At 43.7% G+C, this 19,116-nt stretch overlaps 1 long non-coding RNA gene across 2 annotated transcripts in view; it reads right to left on the reverse strand.

Annotated features, from left to right (window-relative positions):
• Window positions 1-664: 664 nt before the first annotated feature.
• LOC146889774 (uncharacterized) overlaps window positions 665-19,116 on the reverse strand; it is a 31,888-nt gene continuing 13,436 nt past the window's right edge. The window contains exons 1-2 of one of the 2 annotated variants that reach the window (XR_015736730.1): window positions 17,428-17,699; window positions 665-1,005 (exon numbers count right to left, since the gene is read on the reverse strand). This is a non-coding gene — a long non-coding RNA (uncharacterized LOC146889774). Of the gene's footprint in view, window positions 1,006-17,427; window positions 17,700-19,116 lie in introns of those variants that run through there. The other variant, XR_015736729.1, reaches the window with a different exon arrangement.

Consider the following 19,116-nt stretch of genomic DNA (forward strand, 5'->3'; position numbering starts at 1 on the left):
CTGGGTACTTGAGATAATATTCCTTCCTATCTTATTCAATGTCTTTATCTATGCCTTAGTAAAAATATTTTTATTTCCAGTTGAAAGAAAGGCAAAATGAGTCATATTGTTACTACAACTCCATTTTCTACAGTACTTTTTATGTTTCGTTTTGTATTTTTCTAGACAGGGTTTCTTTGTGTCGCCCCGGCTGTCCTGGAACTTGTTCTGTAGACCGGGCTGGCCTTGAACTTACAGAGGTCCGTCTGCCTCTGTCTCCACAGTGCTGGGATTAACTACTCCTAGTCTACAATCCTTTTTTTAAATGGAAATTCCTTACTTGTTATGAAATCCAAACAGCTCTGAAGCAAAAGCTGCCTGCCTGCAATGACACTAAGAACTTTATCCAGCATTCTGCCACATGGAAACATCAGGTATCTGACTGCTAATTTTTTGGTTATAGAATGCTGTTATAGCTCATAATGGTACCACCAAATAAATGGCACATGTACTTTGTTACGGTGCCACCAAATACGCAAAATACACATACTTTATTACCTTTGTAAAATTCCAAAACTGGTCTAAATTTCAAGATGCACCTAGCCCTAATAGTTTTGGGTAAAGATATTGTTAAACTTCATTTTTCTAAAGGTGCATTGAAAAGCTCCAAGTCAGCACAATAAACCACGGTTTCACTAACGCGATTGTTTAAGATGATGCTACTTTTAAGTAAACTGAGTTAATTTTTTTTTAATTAGGAAGACAATAATAAGGTGATTCGCAGCCAGTACTGTGAACATTCACAACGACTGAAGTTGGCAAAAACCTCTTCCACACATTGTAAATGATGTCCACATGCCCAGGCCGAAAGCCTGTCAGTTGCAGGAGACACAGGAAGGCGGCCACGGCTTCCTTTGGATCTGCCCTGTGCCCAGCATAACTTTTCCGTGTTTCACTCAAGAAGGTTTCTCTGGGTTGAAATGAATATGTAACAGCCCCATCCTTTAACTTCTGCTGCACCCATTCCTGCAGAGGGAAAATGAAAATCTTTGAAAATAAACTGTAAGATCCGCGAGGAATCACATGTAGGTGTTTTTCAGTTGATGATAAAGAATTGGGGAGAGTAGAATTGTGCCTCTTCTAAGATCACGGCTTGTCTCTATCTCAGCAACACAACTAGATCATTAATCCCTGCTGGGCATTCTGTCCACTCAAAGAGAAATCTTACAAACACGTCAGAGGCTCAGAAATACTGCGGGCTTACTCTGGGGAAATATTCTCTCTCTCTCTCCCTCTGTGTGTGTGTGTGTGTGGTATATGTGTGCGTGTACGCATGTAAAGCATGCCACAACTTCTGAACTACTGATTTTGTATTTCTCTTTATTTCCTCAGGGAAAAGGGCTTCCTTGTCAGTGTTCCATCTGAATACTTCCCGGAAGCGCTGAGAGTGTCTGCCTCCTGCTTCTGCACCAGGGGTGGGTGATCATAAATCAAGAGCCTGGGGGTGAGGTACTGCAGACCCCCAAACATCCCTTTGAAAGACCCTGCAGCATCTCTCCTCAGCAGCTGCAGCCTTTTATTAATAGCTCCGGAGTCTTTCGCACCTCCTTTTAAATCCAATGCATTTGAAGTCATAAAGCAGGGAACAGTTTATAGGCAGGAAATATTAAAATATTTAATTGCTTTTTTTCTTGGCATGAGGTGGACAGCCTGGAGCTTTCTATAGCTCATGAAAAAAGGACACCTGCCCATGCTTGAACAGACATGAAGCAGGGACTTGCCAAATTAAATACATCTGTGACTAAACCCCTGCTTTTAAACCCACATCAAGCCCTTTTCTTTTTTTTTTTTATTAGTTCTAACCATTTCCCTCCAATTACTTTTCATTTTCTTCTTCCTTCTCCTCATCTAGGCTAAAAGGAAAAAAAAAAACTAAACAAAAGTAAATTGATACCATCGTGTTGAAAATGATTCTCTAAGCTGCTCCAAAGAGAGATGGGACACAACTTGAACCTGAAAATCATTCCCGCTGTCTGTTCTGTGGATAATAAACCCATCAAAGCCTTCTCGGAAAAATGCTAAATGTTGTAACCGCGGGAGGAATCACTGAGTCTTTTGACCGGTCTAAACAGTGCAGTAAGACACCCTTTGATTTAACTCTCAGCTGTCAGTTGCAAGGCGAGTGAACTTAGTTGTATTAACTCGGCTTTTCCAGGCTTCAGTTTTCATCGCTAACCCTGAAGATAAAGCACGATTTCTCTCACATGAGTTAATTATGGGCACTAAAACAGAACAAAACAAAACCACCACTGCCAAGAATTTGGGGTGGTCTGTGTTCCATTGTGAGGCCCTGGGGCTAGCTATCATTTTATGATGATTCAAGATAAGAGCAATGGTGCTCAGAGCCAAAGAAGATATGGTGAGCATCCTTCCACGAACACAGTATAATTTTGCTGAAGTGTACGTTGGTCAATGTGTGGGTACGTCTGTGTTGTGCATTTTGGGGGTACACATATGGAGGCTGGTAGTCAGTGTCTAATGTCTTCTTTAATCATTTTGTTTTGTGTTGTTTTGTTTTGTTTTTTGAGACAGGGTTTCTCTGTGTAGCTTTGGAGCCTGTCCTGGAACTTGCTCTGTAGACCAGGTTGATCTCGAACTCACAGAGATCTGCCTGCCTCTGCCTCCCAAGTGCTGGGATTAAAGGCATGCACCACAACCGCCCGGCCTTTAGTCATTCTTTTACATGGTATATATTAAGATGGAGTCTTTCTCTAAAGCTGGAGCTTTCCAGTCGATGAGAGCGACTGGCCAGGGAGCTCCTGGGGATCCTCCTTGGCCACCTCCCCAGCACATAGCGTAGAGCTATGTGCTGTTCTGCTCAGCTTTTTACGTGGGTGCTGGAGATGCAACTCCGGTCCTCAAGACCATTTGGCAAGCCAGTGTACGGGCAGAACTATCTCCCCCGTCCTCTTGCATTGTGCCTTTGTTTTCCCAAATAAGAAATTTCCACACCGTTTACTTCCTGAAACCACACACCTTGACTAGCTTGCAGCTCTGCAGTCAAGCATCTGACACGGCCCAAACACACGAGTGGGTTCTCCTATTGGCATCTTACAAAGCAGAAAGCAAGAACTGGGCTGAGTTTCAGGCTAGGACTTTGAGCACTAGCTACTCCTGCAACCCCACGGTTGTCTCAGGAGTTCATTTCCTTGTGGGTTGCAAAACAGTTTCTGTTTCTTGCTTCCTGTCACCATCTCTGCTCTTATAGACTATCCTCAGCCCCTTTTTACCTAACTCCCTCCATGTTTAACGTCAAGCACGGAGAATCAACTTCACAGTGTTTCCCTAAGGTTTGTTTTTAGAGTGACCACGTGATCAGGTTAGGGCAACCGTGATCATCTCCTTAGTAAATTAATTAACAAGTCCTCACTCACCAGCAAACATCTTCTGCTATGTTACTTGTGACCACAGAGCAATACCAGAGAGCTGAGGTCACTCGGGCAGCTTTAGAGTTCTGACCACCATAAAAAGAATACCGGACCTGGCCAGTGGTGGCGCCCGCCTTTAATCCCAGCACTCAGGAGGCAGAGGCAGGCGGATCTCTGTGAGCTCAAGGCCAGCCTGGTCCAGTACTGAGAAAGTCTGCCGCGGAGGGGGAAAAAAAGAAAGTACTGGAGGTTAGGGTGAGAAAACATAACCCATCTTCCAGCCAGAACCAAGAAAGAATGAAGCCACAAAGGAACTTCTCTTTCTAGTCTCCATTGTTGCTGCCTTCAGATGCAATCCTGTGGAGCTATTTGCTCTACTATAAGCAGATTTCGCCTCTCTGTTCTTATTCAGGCCATTCTCTCAACACGGACACTGTGTGTTCATTTCCCTGTCGTCCGGGGAACTCCTTCTAAATCTTTCTTTAGTTTTGATTCTGTTGCCCCATTTGTTCACTCAACCAATAAAACAACCACCAAACATCCACTTTAGACTAGAAACCAGGGAAAAACCGCCCCCCGGGCCTCCGTCTTCAGAGCGTGGACACTACCATAAGGATATAGGCCAGGAAATAACTGACCACAGCCCAGCAGTAAGTCAAGCCTGAAGGGGGCTAGAGAATCTGCATGAGGCTCTCAGCTGAGAAATCAAAAGCGTTCTGGGGGAAACCTGTATCCAAGCTGCTTTGTAGCTAGATGTATCTAGATGTAGCTAGATGCATCTAGATGTAGCTAGATGTAGCTAGATGTAGCTAGAGGATGGGCCTTTCACAGGTTCATGAGCTACAAGCCTGTTCCTCAGCACAGCAGGTAGACTTCATAAGATAGAGTCAGAGCAGACAAAAGGCATGGGTTGTCACAAGACTCTGGCTAGCCGTCCTGAATGGTTATAATGCGAAGCCGCCACCTGCACTTCATCCTTTCCATTCCTGGCCAGTTTTTTTTCCATTTATCCACAGTGCTGGAATATACCCAGCGGACACCCTCAAGGGCACCAGTTCTGTTTGTGTTTCTCAGCCAGTAGCATTATGAACCAAATTAACTCCTCCCCTTTACAAAGTAACCTTTGTTATTTTTGTCAAAGAAACACGAAGCAGATGAGGGTTCAAGTTAAGAATCAAAGCAGAGACAACAGCTCAAGTGGGGGGGGGGGGGGGGGTACCCACAGCGCAACAGTCCCAATGGAGCCTGGCATCACGGCACAGGCTTCTTTGTATTCCTAGCACTGGAGGGGCAGAGGCAGGAGATTTCCACAAGCTCAAAGCCAGCCTAGCCTACAGGCCAAGTCTAGGCCAGCCAGGGCTACATAGTGAAACTGAAACTCAGCAAAGCTGAAGCAACAAGAAAAGTCTGCAAGCGGAAGAACCTAACATGTGTCTAGAATGTTCTTTCTTAGAGGAATTAAAAATCCGTTTATGGCAGAGTGTACGGGCAGCAACAGAAGCGCTTTCCCTTGGGCAAGGAGGAGACCCCGAAACTTAAGATTACACTTCCGCTTCATGATATTATTATCTCTGTCTGATGGTATCATTAACAACATAACAATATTATATTGTGTCTGCCCCGTAGATAATCGGTTGGGGGGGGGGGCTGACAAAAAGTGGAGAGACAGAGGAGCCATTCAGATGAGAGTGGCTGGTATCAGGTAGAGGCAACAGAGACTGAACGAAGAGACAGACCGGAGAAAAGATGTCACCACCCGGAACTGGGTGATGAATCAGATATCAGAAAAGAGGGAACACAATGTACACGTTTCTGGTTTGGGCAACAGGGTGACTACCGGTGCCTGCCACTGACACTGAGAACACGGGCGGGGAGAGGTTTGTGGGGGAAGAGAATTGTTGCGATGGTTTCTGGGATAGCCAGCCAGTTACAAAGACGATGTCAGTTCCTTCGAGCCCACCTGTGTGATTCCACTACATTAAGCAAGAAAAGAAGCCTGTTCGTTGGATACAAGGGCAAGGAGGGAGAATACAGAAATGGCACCAGTCACTTCTTCCCCTAATTACCTATCTCACGTCCCAGAATGGAAGACTCATCACCTGGAATTTCCTCCTCGGTACAGATGACGTAAATGATGGAGGTTGACGGTAGCAACACTCTCTGACAATTGAGCTCTTCTTCTAGATGCACGCTTGACTCACCACCTCCCTCGCTCACACAGGTCTCCACTTTAACCTCATCTGATTGGAGGGAATTTGCTCATTACTTTTTATAAGGAGCAAAACCTTCCAGCCATAACCCAGCATTCTCTCACTTGCTTGAGTTTTCTCCACAGCAATTGGGGAGGGGAGGGAGGGAGCGCGGGGGAGGAAGGCTACGCATTCTGTAGTCTGCTTTAAGAAATAGGACACCCTGGGTGGAGGTGGTACATGCCTTAAATCCTAACACTCAGGAGGCAGAGTCAGGTGGATCTCTGTGAGCTCAAGGCCAATCTGGTCTACAAGAGCTAGTTCCAGGACAGGCCCCAAAGCTACAGAGAAACCCTGTCTCGAAAAACCAAGAAAAAAAGAAAGAAATTGCACAAATGGATGGACTTTGTTTCCTGCTTTATCTCCATCTCCAAGATAGTATTTTTCACCTAGTGGGAACCAGCAATTATTTACTGAATAGATGAAAGGGATACATGAATACAGTCTAATGACCAGAAGATACCTCTCAGATGGGAAAATCGTGTAGCTATCATCAGGTTAAAAGCCGTATGGGAATCATAACTGGGAAGTTTCTTAAGGATGAAGAGACAGCCTTGAAAGAGGTCCTGAGAAATTCCAGCATTTACTAATCTTTAAATTGTGAGCTGTAGAGGAATTGGTAGGTAGCCAGGAAGAGCTCGCTCCAAAGCAAAAGGAAAGCCAAGGAAAGGAGGTGGATCGAGAAATCAAAACAGGAGATGGGTCATGAAGGAGACATCCACAGTAGTGAATGTAACAGAGCAGGCAAGTAAGAAAAAGGCTGTCAGGCTGGGAGACAGCTCAGTTGGTTAAGAGCTTGTGTGAGCGTGAGAACCTGCGGTTGATTCCTAATACCCATGTAAAAAGCCAGCATGGTGCTACGTAGTTTTAGTCCCAGAATTGGGAAAGCAGAGGCAGGAGGCTCCTGGAGGTTTGTTGACCAGCCGGATGAGCCTCAAGTAACAGTGAGAAAATCCTTTCCCTCCCCAAAACCAAAATGGAGCCAGGGAGGTACAAGCCTTTGTTTTGCAAGCATAAAGACCTGTGTTCAAATCTCCACACTGACAAGAAAAGCTGGGAATACTTGCGTGTGTCTATAACCCCAGTGCTGGTGAGGAAGAAACAGGTCTCAGACACATATACACACGTACACACACACTGAGCCTCAGACATACACACAGACACACACATGCATACAGCCTCAGACACAGACACACAGGCACACACAAACACACAGAGCCTCAGACACACATACACACAGCCTCAGACACATACACATAGACTCACAAATATAACCTCAAACACACACACACACACACACACACACACGTAGGGCGGGGGGCGGACAGTAACTGGAAGAATCCAGGGCAATGAGAACTTGTTTTTCTTAAGATGGTGGAGGCTTGAACAAACTTAAAAGCTGGTGGGAAAGACTCAGTAGACAGGAAGCGGTTTAAGATAAGAGACGTAAGAGAGATAATCAATACCGGGAGATCTCTAAAGCACAGGAAGGGAGGTTTCCTTCTTCCGGAAGCCTCCTGTGACCTCCCCTGCCACATCTCCATCCTTCCGGCAGCAGCCTGTATCTGGTGTGAGCACGCAGAGGTCTATTATCGTGGTTACACAGAGCAAGTCTGATCCTGTTTGTGCCCTGGTTTCGCCACCAGGTTAGAGCTTTATTAGGGAAGGGGCAGCTTCTGATTTGGTTTTCATTCCCAAGAAATAGCACAGAAACCAATCCATTAAAAAAAAAAACAGATTAAATAAGTATTTTACAAAATAACATAGGAGATAATGAGTGTTTGAATGGGTGGGGAGGTGGGGAGAGGGACAAACGGAGTCAGCAAACAGCTATAGAGAGGTGTGTGCCAGCAAGCAAGGTGAAATACATGAACTTGTGAACCCACAATGACAAGATTGGAGGACAAACTAAAGGCAGATTTCAGCCAGATCAGCATCGTGAAGCAGCACGCCACGAATTCAGGGAAGTCGGTGTGTGAGCTCAGATCCTTGCTCCTCCTTGCAGACTATTTTATGTGGGAAAGGAAGGTGGCTTTCCCATTCATAAAAATTGATTACAGGCTTGCTCCCTCACTTCCTGCTTTCCATAATTGTAATCTATGAATCACTTGTCTGAATTTGCCTGTCTCCGTAACCTTCAAATCCAAAGCTTCACTCCACTGGCTTCCACATTCTTTACCAAAAGAGACACACGCCCAGGCTCTTGAGGTACCGTGTGTAAGACCCTGCCTGTGGCTTATTTCAATAAGCCCCCTCATGATCCCACATCATTGTGTTCTCTTCCCAGGACTAGGCTTTTTAAAAGATGAGAACCATAGGAAAATCCCATGTGGACATTCCCTTACAAAAGGACCACCAAAATCAGAGCACCCAGAACTACCGTTCAAACATTCTCAAGTAGAGTGCCAAAGTTTGAGTCACCAGCACACAGCCAGGACTGTCCAGCCAGGACTGTCCCAGGCCTTGTGCTTCAGAGTGACCAAAGTCCAACACACTGAGGCACTAATGCCAGAAAGCCGACCAGGTCACTTACGCAACTGGCAAAAATTTATCCAAACAAACATACAAGGACATATGACAGTCACCTTGGAGCGGTCCAGAATCCACGTCTTAACGGCTCCTGGATATCAGACACTAATCGGATGTTTGTTTTCTTTTTACTGACTTTCTGTCTTGCAGTCATGCTTAAAACAAACAAGGATCAAAACTCCAATGGCTCCCCTTCCTCAGAAACCAGGTCTCTAATCTTGGATTGGCCTTTTACTCCTGTCCAAATATGCTTTCCCCAGTCATGTTACATGGTTGAGAAATGGCTTCTGTCTGAATTGCTCCCAATTGTTTGGCCATGAGCTCAGACCTACATTGTAATCTTCAGCCGGATGGTCGCTCCAATACCACAAACCAAATATGTTCAAAGCCAAACAGATCTTCTTCCTTCCCAAAGCCTGTTCTTCCACTTAACTCCCCAGCTTCTGTGAATGGTGCCACTGTTGGGTCAGAAACCTCAACTGTCTCTTGCCCCTTCCTCTGCTGAATGCATCTTTTGCTCTCATCCGTTCTTACCCTCCATTACAAAGATCTCTAAACCCCATTTCCCACATATCATTCGCGTCAAATAGTCCAAGCCTTTTTCCAGCTCAGTACCCTAATTGGCTGGCTCTCTTATCTTCTCGCATGCTGGATTGAGAACTCCTATTCATCGAAGAAACTTGTCGATCTAAGATACATCCAAACCCTGCTTTTATCTCTTTCTAGGGGCATGATCTTGAGTAATTTCCCAAGCCCTGTATACCTCATTTTTGTTTCATAAAATGGTCATTCATTACAGGACTATCAGAGGATACAATCAAAGTGCCTGGTGTATAATTGCTCAAGTAATCAGTTACTTTTGCTGGAGTAGTGCTCTGATTATGGATTCCCCACACCCCTGATTGATTTCCCTTTCTCCGCAGACACAAGATCCAGCAAGGATGCTCTGAACAACTCCTCTCAAACTGTTTTCAGCTCCCACACGAGCCTCCGTGTTCCCTAAACGTGCAAGGCTTCGCTGTGCTGACCTTTCTACATCATAGGATCCTTCATCTTTATCCTGCAAAATCCTCCCGCTCTTGAAGAACAACTTAGATGTCGTTCCTTGGGTCCTAATTCTGATAACTCAATACAATTTCTTTTGACAGAGGAAACTGAGCACATCCAGAGGGTATGGCCATCGACTTCTGCTTTTGATTCCTTGATTTGCTTTCTTACAATATGTATTGCCAAATTTGATGTATTTACGTTGCTAATAGGCTCCTATATATCTTTGTTTTTGTCTAAACTCTGGGCTATGAACTAACTTGGTGTTCCTCTCTAAAGCCTGACGTTTTTCTATTGTACTCAGAGAATCCGTTCATTGGGTTTTAAAAACACATCCCTGGAAGAATAGTATGTGTATGATAAGCATACAGAATTGACCGAGGCAATTAATTTTGTTTATTTTAATCAACGATTTGTCCTGATTACCCAGGACCGTGCTTAAAATAAAGTTGCTGTTCGCAAATGAACCCTTGAGTGACTTTATGGTCCAAAATTACCCTGTAAGCCAAGAAAAGACCGACCCCATATAATCCAATTTTTTTAACGTTATGCCGATTACTAACACGGAAACTCTGTATGGTTTCATCAGCTCACATCAGGATCGTCATGTCATGCATCATTGACAGGAAATGAGCACCAGCTGTCCACTAGGGGAGGGCAGCTGAAGAAGTAGGGCCCTGATCGGTGTGCCCTTGGGTGTTCTTACCTAAATATATATATATATACCAGCCTGATACCTCCAGTACCCAATACCCACCTTGACATGCACACAAGGCCTTCAACTCAGCCTGGGTATAAGTTAAAGCCCAAGAGAACAATACAAGGCATTCTAGCCTGTGAGGCACAGGTTAGCCATCATCATGACGTAACTACTCACTGCCACCTCCATTAACTTCACTCCGAATACTCAGAGGGCTCTCCCACTAGCCCCACAAGGGTCTACAAAACACTGCTACACTGTTGGCCAAGATCCCTCAGCCAGCAACAGACGTGTTTTTCCAATTCCGACACAGCTTTGAACTCCGCCTGTGGCTCTGTTAAGAGCCTGCTTGTTCCAGGTTGTGTGGGCTGGAAGAAACAGGAAGAGGAAAGACCTAGCTCTGGTTCCACTATCCTGCTGTACACAGTGTTGGCCTCCTAGGCTTAGATTTACTGTCTAAATAATCCCTGTCTTACAGTAGTGCTGTCATCGTTAACACTAAAACATGTGAAACACCAGATCTGGTTGTTGGTGTTGCTGATGGTATCGGTGCTGGTGTTGATATCCTGGCTCCTGTTAGATCACAGGTCAAGGACGGCCAGCCCACCGAACACCATCCTAAGAATTCATTTTGGCCAGTTCTCTTAAATATGGTTCATTTAGTTCCTTTGAAAAAAATAATGACAAGTTTCTAAGAAAAAGTTATCACATGTCCACGCCAAGCTTTCTGAAACCCACTGTGGAAAACAGCTTTCAGAGTAAGCTTCAGAATTTAATCACTCGCAGAAAGTTTATTGAGAGAAACTGGGTTTTTTTCCCCTCACCCTTTGAACCCCAAGATTCACCACCACCTCTGGTTTTCCTTGTATAAGTGGCAGTTTGTCCCTGGCTCCACACTAACCCACTCCCCTTCTCCCTCCATCCAGCAGACACTGAGAACTCTCCCTCTGCCAGCCTGCCCCATTTTTAGCTACTATTCAAAGCCACTCACCCTCCTTCTGTGGCTACCAGGCCCCGGGGAGAGGTAAGAAGGTCAAAAGAGGAAACCTAGTCTCCAAAGAACCACAACCTGCCAAACGAATTTGGCAGTCCCAGCAACTACACACTTATTCAATGGCCACACATTGTCTTCGCTCCAGTGAATGAAAAACCGAGCCCTTGGTCTGATTGCTTCTAAAATGTACATTATTTTTTTCTTGCAGTTCTGAGAGTCATAGCGAAGGCCTTGCACGCGTTAAGCAAGCTCTCAACCACTGAGCATGAACCGTTGGGGCTTTTTAAAAGAAAAAGTCTCATTATATAACCCAGGCTGTCCTCAGTAGGGAAGTCCCTACCTCAGCCTCCCAAGTGCTGAGATCACAGGCTGCACCGGCATGCCTGGCTATGAAATACGTACTTCTCAATATGTGCTTTGTGCCCTGTATCACAGACTTATAGATCCTATATACTTAAATGCTGAAGATTATTACATGGTATAGTGACCCATTTGTGGGTCAGCAGGGACGGCGTAGTCATTTGTTGAGTTGTGGCTTCTCTGGTGACTTCCTTTCCTGAGTCTCAGGTTTGAAATTTAACACTGATTCTGAAACACTCTCCCTTGTGATTTTACCAGGAGATGTCGTAGCTTTTCAACTCTGGAACCTGAAGTCTGGCAGAGCTATCTGGCCTCTGAAACCTGAAAGTAAAATCTGGAGTTATGTGGGAATTGCAGTTAATCTGTCTTGGGTCCACAGAGTCTGTATCCACAAATTCAAAATCTCCAGAGTGAACTTGACTGAGTTCCTCCTTGTCATTATTCTCCGCAAAATACCATCAAAGAACAATCTGAAACCTCTACATTCCATTAGGTGTGATGTATAAACTCAGTGTGGTGACTTAGGATGCTGAATAATGGGACTGCTATAGACTGAGAGCCAGTCCTGTTCACAGAGAGATCCAGGTCAGCCAAGGGTACATATCCATCTGTTCTCCTCCAAGACAGGTCTCACCAGACCCACGCCATTTCTCATCCACTGAGCACAATCACCTTTTAGCTATCATATCTTAGCCAACCTTACTTCAGACCCTTCCCTGTCTAATGCATTAATCTCTTAATTTATTACGGACAGCTATTCTTTCTAAACTACCACTCATAAATACATCACATTCTCCATTGCTATAAAGAATCCAAACCCTTCAGAGCATCACATAGGCTCCTCTAGGGTCTTCTCCCCTCCAGCCTTGGGGCTTGCCATGCACTCATCAAATCCTAAGCTCACTGAAAACACCCAACGCTCTTGCATAGCCTCGTACTCTTGTCTTGCCAGGAGAAACAGCACACTTCCTTCCCTACTTTCCAACCATGGAAATCTTCTAGTGACCATTCCCAGTTTCTTTAGGAAGTACGTTGAAGGCATCTGAATTTAAAACGACATCTGCTTGGGAAGTAGAAAAAGACAAGATCTCCTGAGTAAATTGGGAGCATGGGGGCCTTGGGAGAGGGTTGAAGGGGAGGGGAGAGGCAGAGAGGGGAGCAGAAAAATATAGAGCTCAATAAAAATCAATTATATATATATATATATATATATATATATATATATATATATATATATATATATACATCTGCTTGAAACAACTAGTATTGATTCGGTTTCAATGGCTAGAGGAGGATTTCAAATTCTAGGAACCCCACCCCCCAAAAATACCTTTTCTAAAATACGTTTTTCTTAGAAAGTTGTCTAACTTTTGGCAATTTGAATGAGCCCAGAAACTTTGGATGTTTGTTTTGAGACAGAAACAACCATTTTTCGTGGACTGGAACATGCTTGAGAAGAGACCTACAGAGATGATTAAAGGCTACAAACTCGACTAGGAGAACTAGAGGGAGAAGCCAAAGGCAATTTGATAATCAATGTCAACCATGTGACAGGTTGTTCTTTACAAGGAAGAGGACTAACTGTGACGCCCGTACCCTCTGAGGAGAGAAGCAGGAAATGAGATGAGTTACAGAATAGAAAACAGGGTTAAATAACAAGCCACCTCCTTGGCAGAAAACATTGTGAAATACGCTAAGTCTTCACAGGGATGCTGCCTTCTTCGTCTTTTCTTCTTCACATATGTTTACAAAACTTGCAAGATCCCCATGTAAACAAAACATGCAAGATCCCCAACTATCTGGAATGTTCTCTACATAGTCCTGCCTAAAACTCAGGAGTCATACAGGTCTGGGAGCAGTTCTCCGATCGATGGATATAGATTTCTGCCACTCGGGGTCCTTCCGATTCTGAAATCTTGGAGAGGGTATCTAAGCAGAACTGAATTTAAGTCGTGTTCCCCCTAAACGTTTATTAAGCCGCTTTTCTAGGTCAAGCTACCAGGTATTGTCATAATACTGCAGGCCAAGTTTCTGCTCACAGAAGAAAGAGTCTTGTCATACATCACTCACAGGAAAAGCAGCTGGGCCTCAGCTCTCAGCCATCTGTCTGCTCTGGTGCACGTCCACATTACGGAGCAAACACCAAAACCACACGCATTTCCTCTGGGTGACACCACGCCCCACCTGCTTTAACCTCTATGCATCTACATATGCCGTTTCCTTAACCGGCCATGCTCTAGCCCAGTTTATAAGCCCTGACTTATATAACTATCCTTGTCCTAGACGTCATGGATCAGGCATTGCCCTCTTCAGGTTTCTGTGTTGTCTCAGCGAAAATTTCCACCCTGGACTGTGCCACGGCTTCATGATCCCTGACTATAAGCACTAGAAAGGGACTCAGAGTTGGTGTCAGGGACGAGAGCTTACCGGGTGGTTAGCATGAGCTCAGCAGTAGTTTGTTGTCCTTGAAGTGGCTAAATTCCAAGAAGGTCGATGCCACATGGCAGAGGGCACAACTGTCTCATGCCCAAAAGAACCAGAGCTATGTGCTCGTACCTCACTTGAGTTGCAAGACCTTTAATTTGCCCATTTTAGGTATTATGATTAGCCTATGGCTACACCATGGTGACAGAATCTTCACTTTTAGTCTCCCAACAAGGAATCAGTCAGTGGAAAATCACTGTCCCCCTTGTGCATCCTTGGGTTGGTACTCACCCAGAAGCTTAAGCGTAAAGATTTATTGCCTGTCTGAGGTGAGGAAATCACTGGGATTACTCCCTGAGCAACATTCTTCCTAAAGAAGCAACGCATGGGGGCCGGAGAGATGGCTCAGTGGTTAAGAGCACTGGCTATCCTACAAGAGGACCCGGGTTCAATTCCAAGCACCCCCATGGCAACTCACAACTGTCTATAACTTCAGTTCCAGGGGATTCAACACTCTTCCACAGGCATACATTCAGGCAAAACCCCAATGCCCATGAGATAAAAAAATAAATCTTTAAAACAAAAAACCAGGTAAGCATCAAAAGTAGTGACAGCTGCTTACTGCCTTCTATTACCTGTATTTCTTTTAACATTTAAAAAAATAAAAAATTATAAAAAGAAAAGAAGCAAAGCATGGGGATTTTAGTTGGGGAGGAAACATACTCAGATGGGAATGTCTTTCAGTGGGAAGCAAATTGCTTAACATGCACATTTCTGGGCATGCTCAATTAAGGGTCCCAGCTCAAGACAGGAAAGTGTGGTGGGGGCAGGGAGAATAGTTCTGGCCCCATCCATTTCAGTACTATGAGACATTTACTTTAGGTCTCTTATAAGAGTGTGTAAGAGACTCAGTGACTTCGGTTGGCTCTTTCAGTTGGCTCTCCGCGCATTTCTCCAGAGCTGTAACTGCAGTCAAAGGGAAAACTCCATATTAATACAGAAATGTATCTCCAAAAGTGCATTCCCTACTTAGCTGCTAACAATTAGAGGAGAGATCCTTTCCCCATTAAAGAAATTAGCTGGGCTGGAGAGATGGCTCAGCGGTTAAGAGCACTTGATGTTCTCTAAGAAGACCCAGGTTCAATTCCCAGAACCCTCATAGCAGCTCACAAGTGTCTGTAACTCCAGCTCCAGGGATTCAATGCCCTCTTCTGACCTCCTTGAACACCAGGCAAGAACATCATATATATATATATATATATATATATATATATATATATATATATATATATATATATGCAAGCAAAACAGTCATACATGTAGAATACGATAAATAATTTTTAAAAAGAAGAAGAAGACATTAGAAGAGGAAGAGGAAATTTGTGGCAGGCAGCTCTCGTTCACATTTACTTATCACACCGCAGACCCAGCTTTGGTGTTTCCTCTCTGTGTTCCCTCGGGGTAGGAACTCTACAGCTTCCTCTTTCTTATAACGATATGTGCAGAATCAGGAATCAATAACCTCCTATAGAATGGATTAGTAATTGATATTTGTTGACAGAGTCATAAAAGGCAAAGCTGTTCATCTCTGTGCTTAGCAGCCAAAACTTCTGTGCTGCTACACTACGTTAGAGGGAACATGTGGTAAATTTTAATCTTGCCGACAGTCTGGGTGGTGTTTGGGATTAATTCCAGGGCTTGACTCATGCTAGGCAAGCACCCTATCATTGACCTACATCCTTAGTCCTTTCGGATTTCTTAATAAATTCAAATCAATATAACAAATCTTCGTTACTCAAAATATTCCCAGAATTGAGGGCTACGGCGTACAAACGTAATACTTGAATATTGAGTCAAACTGACAAACCCATCCAGCTTCTCAAATGATGATACTCAGCTATTTTTTTTTACTTAGTTAATGGTGAGCAGAAGAAGAAATAATAAGAAAAGCGATACCAGAAGGTTGGAAATAATCTCTAAACACAGCGAATTAACTAAACATGCCAAAAGTTCATGAATGACTCCATGGTTACAATCAGAACCAGAAACATAACTGGCTCGCTAAAGGTCATTTCACTACCATCAATGTGTAAAAGTGCATGAGTGTCTCCATGGTTACAGTCAAAACCAGAAACACAACTGGCTTGCTAAGGCCATTTTACCATTATCAAGGTTCACTGACAGCTATGGCTGTTCAAACCTAGGCTGTGGTATAGCTTGTTTACTTCAATTTCCAGCTGATTCTAAATCACACTCGGCCCTACGATGGAGATTGCTGGACTGAAGTGAATAAATCTACACCTTGTCCAAAGGTGGATGGAACAGTCGTCATTGGGATTCATTTGTAGAATTTCAGTCATAAGAAGACTAAATAAGAGGTATGCTGATATTTCTTTTCTGGTTTTTTTTTCGATTTTTGATAGCGATCGATTGATCTATTGCTGTATTGATCGCTGAGAGCCAGACAGGACTCGAACCCGGGTCCTCTGGCACAGGAGCATTAGGCGCTCTTAACCTTTGAGCCATCTCGCCGGCTGCTCTGTTTTTGTTTTTTGGAAATTTTTTTGTCATTTTGTTTTTGTTATTTCAAGACAGGGTTTCTCTGTGCAACAGCCCTTGCTGTCCTGAAACTCGCTTTGTAGACCAGGCTAGCCTTGAACTCACAGAGATCTGTCTGTCTCTGCCTCTCGAGTACTGGGATTAAAGGCGTGTGCCACCACCACCCGGCTTGATATTTCTTTGAAAATGTACGATCTTAGAGAGTGAGGATTACAGTCAGGTTCTTGGCAATGAACTGGCAATGCGCTTTGCCCTTCGGTAATATCACAGACAGGTTCAATGTCAAGGGTGTGCCAAGTGTTATTTAAAAATGAGTTTTGAACTCTAAATTTAATTATGTGCCAAGAGCTTGCCTAGGAATCAATTCTGGGTCCTTCAGCAAACATTTCACATGAAACTTGCATATCTGCCCAAGGTATAGAAATCACATGAAAATTTTTCTACATATTCAGTTGACTAGATTATATTCTAAAGTGCCTCAGGAGGCAAGGTTTGCTATCAAGATCTTCACAGAGATGGTACATACCATTCTCTCCTATTTTGAAAGACTTGACACTATAAAGAGGTTTTCAGTTCAAATCTAAGTTATAGCTAGTATATTCTACTAATTTTTGCATGCCTACATCAAAATTGTTCTCTGTCATTTTCCATGACAGAGAACTTCATTTTAAAAGCAGATCAGCAAGAGAGTTCAGTGTGGAAGGGCACTTGATGTCATGCCTGACAGCCTGAGTTTGACCCCTGGGATCCTCGTACACACACACACACACACACACACACACACACACAAATAAATAAATATAATTTCACATTTTAAAATAAAAGCACAAAAGATAGCTTTCATGTATCCAATCATGTATTCATAGATTGACTACAGTCTGGACAAAGGGTCTTGGAAAAAACCACCAACCACCCTGAGGATATCTCCACATGACTTCTGGGATGCTCACTCTTTAGTGGATCTGTTTGGGAATATGCAATTGTTTTTGCTGCAGCTGTAGCTTACCTGTGGTTTCAGAAGAACCACTGTGCAAGCATTGTTTATTTGATCCTCTGTTCCTGTTGGAAAACCAGCTGGAGAACAGACATCCTGCTATTCAGAGCCTAGGGCCTTGGGATATTAGCAGGAAGCCACATGAAGCATCCCCCTTCCCTTACCTGTGGCAGAAATGGCACAAGGAATGGAACTCATCAGAAGGAACTGATCTGAAACACAAGCAAGCAGTTTGTAGACCATATGTCCTAAAATCCCCGTAATTGCCGTTTGCCTAATAAATTGGCTTCTTCGTGTAGAATTCAACCAGGGAAGGAAAACAGTCAGCTTCCAAATAAGAAGACAGAAAGGCGGGCCTCAAGAGCCTGAGGCAGTTATTAGGATGAAATATCTGTGCACTAGGGCGAGAGGTAGGATCACATCGTTTTTATCAGTTGCTTCGGGTTTTAGCGGAAGATGTAGGAGGGGATGGTTAAGGGAGTGTGGATGAGAGGAGGGAGCTAATAACCCCACAAGGTACTTCCACATGTTCTTCATCATGGATAATTACTCATCCTAAAGCAAATAGAGCTCTTGCATAAGCATCATTCCAAACATTTTCCCTCTTCCTGGAGGAGGGAGAGGAGATGTAATTACGAAGAATGAGCGCTTTTATTCTCCAGATAAGGAGATGGGGTAGAGAGGTTATATGATCTATCTAAGGCTCTTTATGTAATATCTGAGTATAATAGGGTCAAAGAATTCCTGGAAATGGAATTACCTCGTGATTATCTAGCTTCCATTCTGTAAAAGGAGACTGAGAAAGAAATATTCTGGAGAGAGAATTTCTCCTTAAATGTAAATTGGAGCTACTGAGCAGAGGAGGAAAGAAAGATTAATACGCACAGCATTTATTATTGAAGACACAGTTGAACTCCTATTGTGCTGGGCCTAGAAAACCTCTTATTTATCTGTACACCTGTAGATACATGATTTCTCAGAGCTGTGCATGGGCTCAGTCTACCGACTTTTGACAGACATTGTTTAGAAAGAGGAGCTAAGCTGGGGATGCAATTTCGCCCAGCATGTAAGACCCAGGGTCCAACCCCTGAAACAAAGAAGTGATGGTCAGATAGACAGACGTACAGAAGGCAAGAGCAAAAATATAAACAATTTCTTTAAGACAATCCTCAGAGATAGGGTTCTAGAAACCCGTCATTCTTTGTAACATGATGAACCCATGAGTCAGACAGATCCAGGCTCAAATCCCAGATCTATCTCTTTCAGCTACACACAGAAGTTATGGCAAGTTTCTGGGAATAAGAAAGGTGTACATAATCCCAGATAGAAAAAAAAGGCCAAAAAACATTTCCTAGTAGTTGGAATTGTATGAATTTTACAAATGTGGATAAAATAATGGCATGCCCTTTTATAATTACATAGTCATCTGCAGGCTTAAAATCATGTAAATAATTCTGTCACTTGAGAAGCAGTTTGATATGCTCATTTAATGGAATGGTTTTCTTCTGATTCTTATTGACATCAGCATTACGGAAGGGTCTTCACCGCTCATCTTCTCCATTTCCATATGGGGAGGATGATGCTATCTTGAGAAATGTTATCCCCAACCACGACTACCAACTCACATAATGAGACAACTGAATGAATGTTGTCAGAGGCTGCTCGTTTGTTTCCTGGCTGCTTAGAACCGAAATAATCACTCAGAAACGATATTAATTACAACACTGCTCTGCTTGACTCATGTTTCTTATTGGCTAGCTCTTATATCCTGAATTAACCCATTCCTATTAATCTGTGCATCACCATGAGGTTGTGGCCTTCTGGCAAGGTTCTGGCATCTGTCTCCTCTGGCA

Source organism: Myodes glareolus, chromosome 26 (genome assembly GCF_982192425.1).
Source record: "Myodes glareolus chromosome 26, mMyoGla1.1, whole genome shotgun sequence".
NCBI lineage: Eukaryota > Metazoa > Chordata > Mammalia > Rodentia > Cricetidae > Myodes > Myodes glareolus.